Source organism: Delphinapterus leucas, chromosome 9 (genome assembly GCF_059928025.1).
Source record: "Delphinapterus leucas isolate spDelLeu-1000000601 "Yukka" chromosome 9, BTC_Dleu_Yukka2, whole genome shotgun sequence".
NCBI lineage: Eukaryota > Metazoa > Chordata > Mammalia > Artiodactyla > Monodontidae > Delphinapterus > Delphinapterus leucas.
Genome location: NC_143137.1, coordinates 61,153,152 through 61,171,663, shown reverse-complemented (window position 1 = coordinate 61,171,663; position 18,512 = coordinate 61,153,152). Strand labels below are relative to the sequence as shown.

The window sequence follows — 18,512 nt, the reverse complement described above, 5'->3', positions numbered from 1 at the left end:
ACCCTATGCCAAACAACTAGCAAGACAGGAACATAACCCCACCCATTAGCAGAGAGGCTGCCTAAAATCATAATAAGTCAACAGACACCCCAAAACACACCACCAGACGTGGACCTGCCCACCAGAAAGACAAGATCCAGCCTCATCCCCCAGAACACAGGCACTGGTCCCCTCCACCAGGAAGCCTGTGCAACCCACCGAAACAACCTTAGCCACTGGGGGCAGACACCAAAAACAACGGTAACGAGGAACCTGCAGCCTGCGATAAGGAGACCCCAAACACAGTAATTTAAGCAAAATGAGAAGACAGAGAAACAAACAGCAGATGAAGGAGCAAGGTTACCCACCAGACCTAACAAATGAAGAGGAAATAGGCAGTCTACCTGAAAAAGAATTCAGAAAAATGATAGTAAAGATGATCCAAAAACTTGGAAAAAGAAAGGAGAAAATACAAGAAACGTTTAACAAGGACCTACAAGAACTAACGAGCAAACAGTGATGAACAACACAATAAATGAAATTAAAAATTCTCTAGAAGGGATCAGTAGAATAACTGAGGCAGAAAAATGGATAAGTGACCTGGAAGATAAAATAGTGGAAATAACTACTGCAGAACAGAATAAAGAAAAGAGAATGAAAAGAATTGAAGACAGTCTCAGAGACCTCTGGAACAACATTAAATGCACCAACATTCGAATTATACAGGTCCCAGGAGAAAAAAAGAAAAAGAAAGGGACTGAGAAAATATTTCAAGAGACTATAGTTGAAAACTTCCCTAATATGGGAAAGGAAATAGTTAATCAAGTCCAGGAAGCACAGAGAGTCCCATACAGGATAAATTCAAGGAGAAACACGCCAAGACACATATTAATCAAACTATCAAAAATTAATTACAAAGAAAGAATATTAAAAGCAGCAAGAAAAAACAACAAATAACATACAAGGGAATCCTCATAAGGTTAACAGCCGATCTTTCAGCAGAAACTCTGCAAGCCAGAAGGGAGTGACAGGACATATTTAAAGTGATGAAGGGGAAAAACCTACAACCAAGATTACTCTACCCACCAAGGATCTCATTCAGCTTTGACGGACAAATTAAAACCTTTACAGACAAGCAAAAGCTAAGAGAATACAGCACCACCAAACCAGCTATACAAAAAATGCTAAAGGAACTTCTCTAGGCAGGAAACACAAGTGAAGGAAAAGACCTACAATAACAAACGCAAAACAATTAAGAAAATGGTAATAGGGACATACATATCGATAATTACCTTAAATGTAAATGGGTTAAATGCTCCAACCAAAAGACATAGACTGGCTGAATGGATACAAAAACAAGACCCATATATATGCTGTCTGCAGGACACCCACTTCAGACCTAGGGACACATACAGACTGAAAGCGAGGGGATGGAAAAAGATATTCCATGCAAATGGAATTCAAAAGAAAGCTGAAGTAGCAATTCTCATATCAGACAAAACAGACTTTAAAACAAAGACTATTACAAGAGACAAAGAAGGACACTACATAATGATCAAGGGATCAATCCAAGAAGATGATATAACAATTGTAAATATTTATGCACCCAACACAGGAACACCTCAATACATAAGGCAAATACTAACAGCCATAAAAGGGGAAAACGACAGTAACACAATCATACTAGGGGACTATAACACCCCACTTTCACCAATGGACAGATCATCCAAAATGAGAAAAAATAAGGAAACACAAGCTTTAAATGATACATTAAACAAGATGGACTTGATTGATATTTATAGGACATTCCATCCAAGAACAACAGAATACACTTTCTTCTCAAGTTCTCATGGAACATTCTCCAGGATAGGTCATATCTTGGGTCACAAATCAAGCCTTGGTAAATTTAAGAAAATTTAAATCATATCAAGTATCTTTTCTGACCACAACACCATGAGACTAGATATCAATCACAGGAAAAAAATCTGTAAAAACTACAAACACATGGAGGCTAAACAATACACTACTTAATAACCAAGAGACCACTGAAGAAATCAAAGAGGAAATCTAAAAACACCTAGAAACAAATGACAATGAAAACATGATGACCCAAAACCTAAGAGATGCAGCAAAAGCAGTTCTAAGAGGGAAGTTTATAGCAATATAATCCTACCTCAAGAAACAAGAAACACCTCAAATAAACAACCTAACCTTACATCTAAAGCAATTAGAGAAAGAAGAACCAAAAAAACCCCAAAGTTAGCAGAAGGAAAGAAATCAAAAATCCGATCAGAAATAATTGAAAGAGAAATGAAGGAACGATAGCAAAGATCAATAAAACTAAAAGCTGGTTCTTTGAAAAGATAAACAAAGTTGATAAACCATTAGCCAGACTCATCAAGAAAAAAAGGGAGAAGACTCAAATCAATAGAATTAGAAATGAAAAAGGACAAGTGAAAACTGATACTGCAGAAATACAAAGGATCATAAGAGATTACTACAAGCAACTATATGCCAATAAAATGGACAACCTGGAAGAAATGGACAAATTCTTAGAAAAGCACAACCTGCCAAGACTGAACCAGGAAGAAACAGAAAATATGAACAGACCAGTCACAATCACTGAAGTTGAAACTGTGATTTAAAATCTTCCAACAAAAAAAAAAACCCAGGACCAGATGGCTTCAGAGGTGAACTCTATCAAACATTTAGAGAAGAGCTAACACCTATCTTTCTCAAACTCTTCCAAAATATAGCAGAGGGAGGAACACTCCCAAACTCATTCTACGAGGCCACCATCGCCCTGATACCAAAACCAGACAAAGATGTCACAAAGAAAGAAAACTACAGGCCAATGTCACTGATGAACATAGATGCAAAAGTCCTCAACAAAATACTAGCAAACAGAATCCAACAGCACATTAAAAGGATCATACACCAGGATCAAGTGGGGTTTATCCCAGGAATGCAAGGATTCCTCAGTACATGCAAATCAATCAATGTGATACACCATACTAACAAATTGAAGGAGAAAAACCATATGATCATAGCAATAGATGCAGAGAAAGCTTTCGACAAAATTCAACACCCATTTATGATAAAAACCCTCCAGAAAGTAGGCATAGAGGGAACTTTCCTCAACATAATAAAGACCATATATGACAAACCCACAGCAAACATCGTTCTCAACGGTGAAAAACTGAAACCATTTCCACTAAGATCAGGAACAAGACAAGGTTGACCACCCACCCTCACGACTATTATTCACCATAGTTTTGGAAGTTTTAGCCACAGCAATCAGAGAAGGAAAGGAAATAAAATGAATCCAAATCGGAAAAGAAGAAGTAAAGCTGTCACTGTTTGCAGATGACATGATACTATACATAGAGGATCCTAAAGATGCTACCAGAAAACTACTAGAGCTAATCAATGAATTTGGTAAAGTAGCAGGATATAAAATTAATGCACAGAAATCTCTTGCATTCCTATACACTAATGATGAATAATCTGAAAGAGATATTAAGAAAACACTCCCGTTTACCATGGCAACAAAAAGAATAAAATATCTAGGACTAAACCTACCTAAGGAGACTAAAGACCTGTATGCAGATAATTTAAGACACTGATGAAAGAAATTAAAGATGATACAAACAGATGGAGAGATATACCATGTTCTTGGATTGGAAGAATCAACATTGTGAAAATGACTATACTACCCAAAGCAATCTACAGGTTCAATGCAATCCCTATCAAACTACCACTGGCATTTTTCACAGAACTAGAACAAAAAATTTCACAATTTGTATGGAAACACAAAAGACCCCGAATAGCCAAAGCAATCTTGAGAACAAAAAACAGAGCTGGAGGAATAAGGCTCCCTGACTTCACACTATACTACAAAGCCACAGTAATCAAGACAGTATGGTACTGGCACAAAAACAGAAATGTAGATCAATGGAACAGGACAGAAAGCCCAGAGATAAACCCACTCACATATGGTCACCTTATCTTTGATAAAGGAGGCAAAAATATACAGTGGAGAAAAGACAGCCTCTTCAAAAAGTGGTGCTGGGAAAACTGGACTCCTAAATGTAAAAGAATGAAATTAGAACACTCCCTAACACCATACACGAAAATAAACTCAAAATGGATTAAAGACCTAAATGTAAGGTCAGACACTAACAAACTCTTAGAGGAAAACATAGGCAGAACATTCTATGACATAAATCACAGCAAGATCCTTTTTGACCCTCCTCCTAGAGAAATAGAAATAAAAACAAAAGTAAACAAATGGGACCTAATGAAACTTCAAAGCTTTTGCACAGCAAAGGAAACCATAAACAAGACGAAAAGACAACCCTCAGAATGGGAGAAAATGCTTGCAAATGAAGCAACTGACAAAGGATTAATCTCCAAAATTTACAAGCAGTTCATGCTACTCAATATCAAAAAACCAAACAACCCAATGCAAAAATGGGCAGAAGACCTAAATAGAAATTTCTCCAAAGAAGATATACAGATTGCCAACAAACACATGAAAGGATATTCAACATCACTAATCATTAGAGAAATGCAAATCAAAACTACAATGAGGTATCACCTCACACCAGTCAGAATGGCCATCATCAAAAAATCTACAAACAATAAATGCTGGAGAGGGTGTGAAGAAAAGGGAACCCTCTTGCTCTGTTGGTGGGAATGTAAATTGATACAGCCACTATGGAGAATGGTATGGAGGTTCCTTTGAAAACTAAAAATAGAACTACCATACGACCCAGCAATCTCACTACTGGGCATATACCCTGAGAAAATCATAATTCAAAAATAGTCATGTACCAAAATTTTCATTGCAGCTCCATTTACAATAGCCAGGACATGGAAGCAACCTAAGTGTCCATCAACAGATGAATGGATAAAGAAGATGTGGCACATATATACAATGGACTATTACTCAGCAATAAAAAGGAATGAAACTGAGTTATTTGTAGTGAGGTGGAAGGACCTAGAGAGTGTCATACAGAGTGAAGTAAGTCAGAAAGAGAAAAACAAATACTGTATGATACTGTATGCTAACACATATATATGGAATCTAAAAAAAAAAAAAGCTCATGAAGAACCTAGGGGCAAGACAGGAATAAAGGCGCAGACCTACTAGAGAATGAACGTGAGGATACAGGGAAGGGGAAGGGTGAGCTGGGACAAAGTGAGAGAGTGGCATGGACATATATACACTATCAAATGTAAAACAGATAGCTAGTGGGAAGCAGCCACATAGCACAGGGAGATAAGCTCGGTGCTTTGTGGCCACCTAGAGGGGTGGGATAGGGAGGGTGGGAGGGAGGGAGACACAAGAGGGAAGAGATATGGGGATATATGTATATGTATAAGTGATTCACTTTGTTATAAAGCAGAAACTAACACACCATTTTAAAGCAATTATACTCCAATAAAGATGTTAAAAAACAAAAAAAGCTGTGATACTTATATACAATGGATTATTACTCAGCCATAAAAAGGAATGAAATAATGTCATTTGCACCAAGATGGATGCAACTAGAGATTATCATAAGTGAAGTAAGCCAGACAGAGGAAGCAAACATCATATGATATCACATATGTGGAATTTAAAATATGATACAAATGAACCTATCTATGAAACAGAAACAGACTCATGGACATAGAGAACAGACTCGTGTTGCCAGGGGGAAGGGGGCTGGGGGAGGGATGGAGTAGGAGGAGTTTGGGGTTAGTAGATGCAAAATATTACTTATAGGATGGATAAACAACAAGGTCGTACTGTATAGCACAGGGAACTATATTCAGTATCCTGTGATAAACCATAACGGAAAAGAATATTTTAAAAAGGAATGTATATATGTGTATAACTGAATCACTTTTCTGTACAGCAGAAATTACACAGCATTGTAAATCAACTATACTTCAATGTAAAAAAATTTGCCAAGGAGTAGAGTACACAAAATTAAACAGGGTACAAGTTTGTGCAATCCACTAAAAATTACATGGTTTCCATAAGTGATTTTTAAAATACAGTGAAATTTCATCTTAAAATTGACCTTAATGTTTGAAGGATGCCTCCTGATACATTGGAAATTCTGGTTTCATAAAGGTATTTAGGGAATAAAAGAATTATCAACATCCAGGAAAACAGGAGAGAGAAACTGAAATAAGTTGGTGAACGCCTTTTCCCAATACATTTTTTCCTCTAAGAAATGCTATAAAGTATTAAGTTACTGCAAAATGAATGAAAAGTTGAAGATGATACTATACTCTGGCCTTAAATCTACTAAAATAATATTTATAATTATTAACATAAATATTTTAGGAGAAACTAACAGTATTTATATTTACTTGATCAGTGTTTGGTGAATTGGAAACAAGAAGCACAATGAAATTTCAGTAGTAAGAGTAAAATGCACTTCCGCTTTTCGGACAACTTGTTTTCATGAGAGAGTCAAGAATTCAGGGACATACATCTTTGAGGCTCTTTTTTGACTTTGGGGTTATACAAGTAATATATATTAATTGCAATAAATGTAAGTAATCAAATTAGGCAAATATAAATAGTCAAAAGGAAGAAAAAATTAAATCACCTGTAATCATAAGGTCCATAGGTAAATAAATGATTTTCCTTTCAAAGGTTTTTTAAGCATATAAAATATATATATAACAAAAAGGTTTATGCTCAACATGCCACCTTATAAACTGCATTTGTTTACATTTTGATGATAAATTACTAAAAGTGGAATTTCTAAGGCAAAGGGGATCTACTTCTTTAAAGCTTCTGATACATATTGCCCATCTGTCTTCCAGAAAGATTGTGCAAATATAAATTCCCACCAGCTGGAGGCAGGCTGGTGCACACAGCACTCAATAGATTTGCATGTTTTTCCTAGGCTTTCACCCAATGTAACTCTTCTCTCTTGGAATGTATTTTTCCTCCTATTGCTACCTCTTGGTCCTTATAAAAAATAAGATTTTCAACATCACTTCTACCAGCACCAATTTTATCTCGATTCCTGCCTACATTGTTTTACTAGTGGAAACTATACCCCCCAGTTGCCCTCCATCACCACAGGGCCTCCTCTGCTTGCTGACCAGCTGTTTGCCGGAATGAAGAAAGATAGTGATATGTGTGAGGGAAGTGCAGAAATAAGGAACAAAGTCCTCGGCTTCCTTCACAGAACAGAATCCTAGGGATACAGTGGGATAACTGCCAAGTTCTATGTTCTTAAGATGTAGGTCTCAACATACTGTACCATGTGCAGAAGATTAGCTAGTTTTTTCTCAGTCTCACTGCATCCCAGATTCTGGCATTAAGCTGTCTGTCACCCTTACATTTTCGTATGGTTATAAATTTTTCCTTCTGTTTTCAGGACTATTTTAATAAAAGACTACTCAGGGCTAAATTGGGGCTATTAGCCACATAAAATTTCAACTAAAAAAAAATCTTCAGACTGACTTTTGGTTGGCAGCTGGTGGACCAATTTCTTGCCCTCCTGAAAAATAACTCAATGTATCAGAAAGCACTTCAGTACTATCAATTTATTCCAACAGAGATTAGAATAAATTGAGGGATGTGTCAGTCTCCTTAAATACATAGAACCCAAAAGGTATCACTAAAATGTTAAGCTATTAAAAACAAACCAAAACTTTAGAGATAAAAATCTAATTGACTCTCTCATTCACCACATGAGGAATCTGTGCCCTAGTAAAGCGATTTGAACTGCATAAGCTGAGAAAGAAAATCAGCATCAGAGTTATGTTCTCCTTCAAAATGTAATCTCTTCTCACAGTGAAGGTCGTGAAGTGCCTGATAGTCAAAATGCTCTTTGCAGAACATGATGAAACACTGGTATTTCAAACTCTACCACACAAACTATAATTTTAAACAATATTTTATGCTTAGTTATTCTAAGTTTAAATTGCCATTAATGTTCAATTTATTTTATTTTAGGCTATAAAAAAGAATATAAAACCATGACTATGACTACAGATGTTCAAAGAACAAAACAGCTATAGAAGTGAATATGATTGTCTGTTGGTGAGTTATTCCTTAAATAACCCCTTTGCTCCTTATTCATACAAGTTATCTGCCTAATACCTGCTTTTAAACTTAATGTTGGCTCTTTCCCCAATTTAAGAAACATTTCAGAATGAAAAACCTAAAATTCCATCAGCTTCTTTTTTCTGAATAACTGTGAAAAGACCACCATTATCCAGTTTTGGCGGTGTAAGACCTCTGCCCAGCTCCAGGAAGGTTCACGAGGAACACAACTTGAGAAATACAGGTTTGTACCACGCTGAGCTCCCACATGCTTCAAGGTCCTGTAACCTTGGAGACCTAAAAGGAGCTGCACTCCTTTAGGGAATGGAAAACGTTTTAGTATATCTGAACTGAGAATATTAAAATATATTTGGATGCATTAGCATATTTTCATAACAGGTAGAAATCATAATTGAATTTTTATGGTGGTAAATTTAACCCAACTTTAGTAATAAAAAGATGCCCACAGGCTAGAAAGGCATTTATATCTCACTGTGAAGGGAATGCTTTTACCATAATTGGTTCATATCATAATTTGGTATTTTATATAAGGCAGATTCTATACTCTATTTACCTTCCTTTCTTTCCTTAAGCAAAAGAATATACATACTTCAAGGTATTCTGAATATACAACTTTCAATTATAAATATTTACATATGAGGCTATTTAGAATTATCCCTAAGATCTCCTTCCAGCCCTAAAAATTATATGCTGCCTCACTCCCACACTTTAATAGCAGAATGTTATAAATTATAAATCGTAGTGCAATTTATAATTTTAAAATGTAAACATTTAAAAATAAGATGAATGAAATTTTTACTATTGCCTTTAAAAACTCTGGTTTAAAAACTGATGTATTGAGTATAATTAATGTGCAATTCAAGTAAAAATATAATAGGTATTGGTTTTAAACTTTAAAAAATGACTTTAGAACTATTTGGGATGATAAAAGGAAACAGACATTTTAATTTTTCTCCCAATTTTCCATGTTTAAAAAAAGGATTATGGTTTCACTTATTGCCTTCAGCATTTTTGAGAATGGTACATTTCTAAATCTGTAACACATAAAGATATATGAGTCATATAGGTGAGTTTCTGTAAGTCAATATTACAATAAGTTTAAGACCATATTCTCATTAGAAGGACTGCTGACAATAAAATACCTGGTTCGTATTAGAAAGGAACTGCCTACGTAATGTCCGTAACCCATTCCTGGAAACTGGATATGTAGGAAAATGTGCCAGGGAGCCTATTCCTCATTACTTCAGATAGGACAAATTACAACGTGTGACACATCAATCTAAACCTACCAACCAATTTCTTAAAGTATAACTAAAACATAATAAAATGCCTATGTATTGATATAAGCAGCAAATAATGATGTTACTATGTTAAACTCCTCTCCTGATCACCAAACAATTATTACAGTTGTTCACCAGTTGCTTTGTAGCGGAAGCCTGGCCTCCTTTGGCACCAGCAATATCCAAGGTGCACATCCTTCTGCTGCCACTAGGCGGGCCTTTCGAAATGTTTACATATGACTCTGGCAATCTAGTCATTTCATTTGAAATGTTGCTCAAGATTATTTTCACACACTGTTTTGTTAAAAACAGTGAGTTTTGTAAGACATAAATATAAACTTTGCCTATATATACATCAACTGAAGAACTTGATTGAGATATATATATATATAATGAAGTCTGGACAATAAACTGGACAATAAGAGGGGCCCTACCAAAAAAGATATCCAGGAGGATGTAGCATTACAAGCACCCTTGTCAAACATCAGTCCAGACATTTTCAGCTGCAAGTAACAGAAGTCTATCTAAAAGTGGCTTAAACTTTAACCAAGGAACTTATTATCTCACCTAACAAGAAGCCCAGAGATCAACAGTTCCCAGGCTAGTAAATCTATCAGTTCAGCAGTGTCATCATGGACCACGCTGCATCCTCATTTTATTCTGCCATCTTCAACATGTTCCCTCTGTCTTAGGTTACCTCCCCTCAGCAAAGATAGCAACAATGGATGTAACCTCATCAGGCATTTCATCCAGATAAAACAGCTACCAGGGAAGGGGTGGCTGTCTCTGCAGTATCTGCCTATGAGCCCTTCATGTCCAGTTAGTCAGAATTGTCACAGGTGCCCATTCTGAAACCAACTGCTGGCAAGGTGGACTGGGCCACCCTGACTGGTTGAGACAAATCAGAACTGCCCTCCCACAGCTAGGAAGAAAGCCAGCATCTCTTGAATCATGTGATCATGCAGCAGAAGGTGAATACTTTGAAGTGTGGAAGGAGGGGGAATGGATTTGGGGTAGGCAAATCTGCTCCTAATGCTTAATTCACTTTGCATTAATACAATAACTAAAATTTGTGTAATTTGTCCAGGTGATGGGTGACATAAGTTAAACACAGATATATTTTCACTGGAAAAACACCTTAACAGGAGACATTACCAAGTTTTCTAACCAAATAGTAAATGATTTAGAAGTCATTCCAAAACATTTTAACAATCAGTGGATGGAGGATATACTTTATGGAAGTCCTTGTGCTGGTTATTATGTAAGATACACAGCAGACGAGCGATCTGTAAGGTTACCATCCAAGTGGCAAAACATTTTTAAAAAGTTTAAATAACATTATGAAACAATAATCTAGCAGCTGCTACAATGTACTATGTAATTAAGAAGTAAATAAATGATAGGAGAAAATGTACACTATGAGATCAAAGACAGAGCTATCTAGAAACTGTAGACAGCGAAAGACAAAATTTCACGTGGGATCTGACTGCAGGAGGGTATGGACAAAGTGAAGCAGGCCGGGCGCTCTGCACACAGGACACACTGGGCCCTGGGCCTGGGAGCAGCAAAATATCCTGGTTAGAACACTGAGAGGTCCATGCAGAGGCAAACCATCATTACTAATTACTGATCACACGTTTAATATAACAAGTAAAAAGGTGCCCCAACCACAGTCTGGGATCTATACATACCCATTATCATCTGCCTATTTTTCAGTTTTTTAAATGAAAAAACTAACTGCAGCACCATGTCCTGAATGCATCACTGAAAAAGTATGCAAGTATACTCACACCAGGTTGATACTGTTAAGACATTAGTTTGACAATGTCAAAGTAATGAACTGTCTGGGACCATCACGGTACAAGTCATTCTATCAAATATCTTAAGTGTTTGATGTTATCGTTTTGTACTGTTACTTCACTTCTATTTTTGTATCTCTTGTGATGTAGATTGTAACCTCCTTACAGACATCACTCATCTGCTGTGTATCTTACCTAGTGGTAATTATTCCCTAATTTTTATTTAGCTGCTCAGAAGTCATCCTATTTTCTGAAGCCAAACTAGTAAAGGTGGCCAATGGTGTGTAACCTGCCTCTGACAATGACTATGCTATCTCTGGCATTAAACTAAAAATACCCTACAATCCCATAGCCCAAGTGGCTAGTAAACGTCAGTATTCATAGCAACATCTAGAAAAGTGGTTATTTAACCTTTTTAGGGTCACAGATTTTTGAGAATCTGATGAAATTCAGAGACCCTTCTCACCCCAAAATGCAAATACAACATTTTGCCTATAATTTCAGGAGGCTTACAGATCACTCCACTCAGGCTCTCAAACTCATCATGGCTAAGAACCCCTTAACATAGTGATAGCAACTGGGATGATCACTGGTTTTCACAGTTATCAATTCCTTTAAGTAAGCAAGCCATCAACAAACTATTTTAAGGGTTACAGTTTTCCTTTGGTGCTGCCAAGCATATTTTCAGCTTGTGCATCAGGAAATAATAGATGCCAGAAATAAAAATAAGTCATTCCCTAAGTTTAGAGCTGAGCTATTTGACTTAGAATACTGAAAAATCTCAGAACAATGACAGCTTTAAGTCATTAATACTATGACGTAAGGCTTCAGTACAGTATACTTAATACATTTCCTTAAAAATACCACACACACACATACATACACACACATGTATAGCCATAAACGTATATGCCATTTTTGATGGAAATACCAATTGTAGGGAATGAATCAGTTTCTAACTTAACTGATAACTAGAGTGTAGCAGCAATTCTCAATTCTTTAATAACGTTCCACTAGTTAATGCACACTTTAGACATTTCAGCTTTTAGTGGATATGAACGAACTTTCTGGTGCACTCATTGCAGAAGCACGCAGTGGCCTTCCAGTGGGAGTGGAGGAAAGACCTATATTGGGCACTCGTAGGGAACTTACCGTTCCCTTGCCTACAACATAAATTAAGGATCACAACATTCTCTCCAGCTAAACCTAGAGGCTGGCTCAGAATCATTCGCCCAGGCATTTCACTGAGCTGATCAGAATTAGCAAGTGAATTAAAACTTCTTAGTACTCACTTCTGTCTATGAAGAAGTCTGTGTAAAGTTCCCTCTCATTCTTCTTCTTTAAAATGTAATGAGGACTCCATAATGCTATTAACTTTTTATATGTAAGGAAAATTAGGCTGAAATGGTAAGTAGCCTGCTTGATCACACAGCAAGAAAATTATGGAACTTAGAATCCAAATATTATGATTTCCAGTTCAGCACGTACATTAGTTAGGGTTTGGTTCATCCGCAAATGACAAAATGTCAGTAGAGCAGTGGCTACCACAGAACAGAAGTTTGCTCCTGTCTCACATAAGGGAGTTCTCACATCACAGGGCTGTTGTGGCAACTCCACAGTCTTTAAGGACCCAGGCTCTTCCCAGCTTATTCTTCAGTTACCCTCACAATGCAGTCTAGTCCTCATGGTCCAAGATGGCGGCTAGTCCGCTACCAAATCATCACATCCACACTCCAGGGTGAGCAAAGTTAGTGGCAGTGGAGAGATGGAAGGTACATACCAGCTGTGTTTTTAAAAGGTTCCCTAAAACCTGCAATACAACGTTTCTTCTTATATCACACTGGCCAGAAACTTCATCAAAATTCCACGTCTAACTGCGAAATGGCCACATGGCAAGATAAAAATGCTATTAACTAAGAAAGAAAGATAAACAGATATTGAAGGACAACTAGTAGTTTCTGTCCCTATATCATGTTGAAACTAAAAGGTAGAAAAGGTGAAACTTGAGGTGTCTGACAAAATGACTTGCAGCACGATGGCCCCATACAGTTCAACTGTGTGTTGTTTCTGTCATATCCTGTCCATCAAGTATGAATATACAGGCACACCTTTTCAGTGATAAATTCAGGAGATGATCACTGTTTTCATTAACAAATAATTCTCAACTGGATGAAATTGTTAAATTATCTCCATTTTTTTCAATTAATAAATTTCCAATAAAATAAAAACCAAAACACTACTTCACTGTTTTGAAATGGTCAGATATCTGATAGGTCATTACTGCCAATAGGATAAAATTCTAATATCTCGGAATGGCACACAGGCCCACTGAAAATCACCGTTCTAGACTCGTTCCTCATCAGTGGCCCGACATCTCCTCTCTCTCCTGAAGAACTTTTTACTGGCCCTGAATATGTCCCAGATTCCTCTGAATCTACATACTTTACACAGTCTGTCCCACTGCCTGAAAATGCTTTCTTCCCCTACCACAACTTATAACAGAATTATTCCAACAATTCTCAAATATCAGCATGCATAAAAATCACCTGCATTGCTTTTTTTAAAAAATGCTGATTCTTAGGCTATAGTTTCAAAGATTCTGCTTTACTAGGTATGGGCCAGGCCCAGAATTCTGCAGCATTTTTACAAGGAGCAGAGTGCCCGAGACAGAGAAAGCGCTCAAGAATGTTGATGATTACTACAATAAGACCATCTTACACTAGTTTAAGATGTTTTTCTTCTGGATTAGTTTACTAAAGGATTAGTTTGCTATCATGAGGTAACACCATAATTCTATCATGATACGATGAAAGAATAAGACACATTTTCAGAAATCCACATTTGGAAAGATTACTGTGTGACCTAAATAAGAACTCTTCCCTTCGTAATATGTTTTGGTTGCATTCAATGGGAAAAAAAACAGATACCGAATAAGACAACCACTTAAATATAAAAGAATATTGTAGTATGATTAAGATTAGTAGGAAGACAATATTTAGGTCTTCCAATTCTATCTGAAATACTAGTAGAAACGGCAAAGCTCATACTGTACATTCTACTTAGAGTCTCATCCTCATTATTTATTTCCTCAACAGAATGAAATAAGAAGAGGCTGTAAGTCAAAATATAAAAGCTATTCATCACAATTTTTCAGCTAAATAGTCTCAGATGTGGAAGATATGACATTACGAAAGCCTCTGAGTAAATATATAGGAAACCCATTTATGGAATATGGTGTGCACACTTAAAATTTTTCCCTACTGGTATTTTACTGAAGAAGTGCCTTCTAGGAAACAGTACCACAGTAAACCAGTCAACTACTGCCAAAAAGGTGTACTAAAAATCTGACTGCCTGATGGTTTCAGTTCAAAGAAAACATACCTCAGAATTGCTCTGAAGAGTTTACAGGTATTAATCTGTCAAATAATTTTACCTAAAGTCACTCTAGATGCCTTATGGCTAAAGACAAAAAGAGTCATAAGCCTCTCGGAATTCATATTTATATAATTAACAAAATGCTTCTCAACTGCTTCATTGATTACAAAAATTTTTTTAAGTTTCCAAATATATTACTTTAAGAAACAAGATTTCATTCCTTAGAATTCTGAAGCTTTCTGCTCTTTATTTAATGTTTGAAAGGAAGTATGTTCAACCTAGAAATTTTGTGGTTTTATTTGCTTTTTTATTTGTTTACGGCTCAACTGCAGTGGAAGAGAAACTGTAACTTTGTATTTTTGTGAGGTCTTTTTCAAAGTGTCTTAACACATTATTTGATGGTATACAATTACTAAATTATAGAGAGTGAACTGCAGTGGTTCTCAGCCCTGCATGTACACAAGAACTATCTGGGGAACTCTGGAAAAAAAATACCAGTGTCTGGGCCAAACCCCAGACCTGTCTAATCAGAATGTAGGGATGAGGCCCCAGCACCAGCATATTTTCAAAGTGCCCCCTAAATCACAAGAAGGTTAGATCCTCTGAGTTAGAGAGACAGATCCCTAATTTACATTTGAGTCGGCTGAGTCCACTGAGCCCCAATAAAGCATGAGTGACTTCCTCACAACTAATTGTGTTCAACAGAGGGCTCAGTTCTGCTTCTCAGCACAATGGACACCTCTCCCCTGTCCCACGAAGCTCCCTCTCACCCTGCACACTTAAGGAGACAAGGCAGGGTGGTACACCCCACACAGAACAGCCAGGCCTTAATGGTTTCACTTCTGAATGCTGCTAGAGTAACAGGTGAACCAGAATTAGGAATCAACGAATGTGAAAATTCTGTCAATTCTACCCATTAGACACATGACTTCACATTTCTTATTGGGAAAATAAACAGCTGCATGATGAAGTTAGTTGAAAAATCCTGGCACACCTCCTTTAGAACTGAAAGGTCAAGGGTAAAAACACAAAGATTGCCAAGTAAATTCACTGCAATTTGAGTTTTTCTGGATATCACAATACATGGGTAAAGAGTTATTAATAGGGTCAGTTGCTTTTTTAATCCATAAACGCCATTTTTTTAAAGATTCATTATACTTCTGTTGTAAGAATGGGGAGTAAAAATAGAAAGCACATGGTGAAAATCTGTTTACTTTTTGTCCTTGTTGTTTTAATTAAAGCCTTCAGTCCTAGAAAGAATCAAAGTGACTTACTGTCCCTTATGTAAATTTTTATTATACACAGCTAGATTTCCACTTTTAAATAAAGGAAAGAGTACAGAGATGAAGAGATTATCTAAAAAGTTCCATTTAAAAATGTGATAGTTTAACTTTAGTGTGTATACATGGTTTGACTGATACCCACGATGAGGAATTCAGTAGGAGACAATCTTAAAAATAACCGACTATTTCCCAAAATCTCATTTATCATTTAAACTGGAAAACAGAAGGTGAGACTAAAGTACATATTTCAATATCAATACTTAAAAGATGAAATCCAAGCCACTGTGAATTACTAAATTCTGATTCTAAAGTCAATCAGTTTTACAAAATAATTAGCTTAATGGAAACTAGAAGTTCTTATGCCCTACTTTAAGAAGCAAGTGCATATTCTGAAAAACACAATAAATTTCAGCTGTACTATAACCCCATTCCTTTAATCTATATAATAGTGTTTGTCCAATTTCATTCTGCGTGCTCCAGAGTTATATTCAGTATCTGGTCACCAATGTTAGTGAACACACAACAGTAATCCAAATTATTCTTTTTCATTTTATTTTCCATGAGTTTTTCCTGTCGCTGTTATTTTTCCTTTTTTTCCTTCTTTCTTTTTTTTTTTTTTTTTTTGCTGTAATATAATAAGCTAATTCATGCCTTTCTCTTAGTTTTGGAAAGTTATATACCAACATCTAGGCAACAGATACCCTTTTTCCTAATTTAAAATAACTATGAGGTTGCATACTACAGTAGGAAATTTGTAATCAACCTAAAGATAATGTCTTAAAAGTACAATTAAACATGTCATAACAGAAGAAAACCCTGGTAATAACAAATAGTACCAGCCTTTCTGGGGTTTTAAACAGTAGTGTAAGACTAAGAAAAATCGCCACCCAGTGATGCAAATGAAAACTGCAATTTGTTTTTGTGTAAAATGAGTACCCTAGAGGATTACTACAACTTCATTACTGAATGAAAGAATAGTACCTTCTTATGAGACTAGAAACTAGTTACCAGGGAAAGGATGTTTTTCTACAAGGCTTTTTTTTTTCCTTATTATTATTCAGCATGTTCGACATTTTACAAAGGCTAAAAGCTTTGCAAACCTTTACGGGGAAAAAGCTTTCTGTCCATAAGTGAGCTAAATGTGTACAAGCAGCCCAGATATTCCTATTATCAATAAAAGTGTCCAGGCTCTGCCTGGACCCTCAATTTCAAGTCATGGGGTGTTGACTTCAGCAACTCAGCAATGCCATCTAATAACTGTGACCTAAAACTTATTTGTGTTAAGCAGGAAGGCTTGCCTAGGGGAAGAGGTATGCTCAAGGTGGGAAAAATGATTTATACTTTTAACAACATAATTTAACCTTTTTAGAAATACATTATAAAGGCCAAGTAAGATGATAATCTAACAAATTCTATAGAATCCATATTGATAAGAAGTTTTTGGTATAAATATAATCTAAGTCTTTACTTAGTTGTATCATTTAGAAGTTAATAAACACACAAAAACACTTATATACACTTATTTTCCTGCAATGTATCTATTGTACATAAGAACAAAGAAAGCTATGTGGATACATGATAACCAAAACACACCTGTCAAAGTATGGGGTCATGTTAATAAAAGTGTTTCATATCTACCATTTGACCTACTTGGTACTTTTCAAAATATTTTACACAGTATGCTCTGAGACTAAGCAGATACTATATATGGCAATATAGAACCATATGATAAAAAAAGCAACTTAGAACAAATCAGTTTCTAAAAAAAAAGAGGTTGCCATCATGTTTTTTAAGATAATTAACTATATTCCTAATAATTTATCCTGACTTTTATCAGTCAATTTAGTTAAGGCCTTAACTGCTGAAGGATATTTTACTAATTAAACAATGTATAGTTGTCCTTAGGTTTCTGTAGTACCCCTATACTAAAATCTGCAGCAGCTCAAGTCCCTTTTATAAAACGGCATATATGTGCATGTAACCTATGCATATCCTCCTGTATACTTTAAGTCATTTCTAGATTACTTATCATACCTAATACAATGTAAATGCTATGTAAATAGTTGCTAGGCATATAGCAAATTCAAGTTTTGCTTTTTGTGGAACATTCTGGGGTTTTTTTTCTTTCAATATTTTCAATCTGAAGTTCGTTGAATCCACAGATGCAGAATCTGTTGATATAGAGGGCTGACTATATACCATCTTCCAACCTCAACTTCATTAAGGAGATTAGAGTTTTATGCAATAGTTTTAAATACTTAAAATATTAAATAGTGAAAAGTTTGGGGCAGCCAAAATTAAAGCCAAACTTTATGAATAATAATACAACCAACCCTCTTTTATTAAAAATAAATAAATAAACAAAAAAGCACAGCACTTTGTCTTTTAAAAATTAATGAACACAATTTAAATTTTTTTAAAGGAGCTTAAAATGTCACTAATGTCTTAAATTTTAAAATGATAATATGACCTTTTTTTTTTTAAGTGATGGAGGGCTTTCCTGGTGGCGCAGTGGTTAAGAATCCGCCTGCCAATGCAGGGAACACAGGTTTGAGCCCGGGGCCAGGAAGATCCCACAGGTCGCGAAGCAACTAAGCCTGTGCGCATGACTACTGAACATGTGCGCATGACTACTGAGTCTGTGCTCTAGAACCCGCGAGCCACAATTACTGAGCCCGTGCGCCACAACTACTGAAGACCGTGCGCCTAG

General features: G+C 36.1%; 1 protein-coding gene and 1 pseudogene across 2 annotated transcripts in view; both read right to left on the bottom strand.

Annotated features, from left to right (window-relative positions):
• Positions 1 to 18,512, bottom strand: part of UMAD1 (UBAP1-MVB12-associated (UMA) domain containing 1) — a 227,625-nt gene that overhangs the window by 194,386 nt on the left and 14,727 nt on the right. The window lies entirely within an intron of this gene.
• LOC149748419 (protein transport protein Sec61 subunit alpha pseudogene) overlaps positions 1 to 18,512 on the bottom strand; it is a 76,129-nt pseudogene that overhangs the window by 52,855 nt on the left and 4,762 nt on the right. The window lies entirely within an intron of this gene.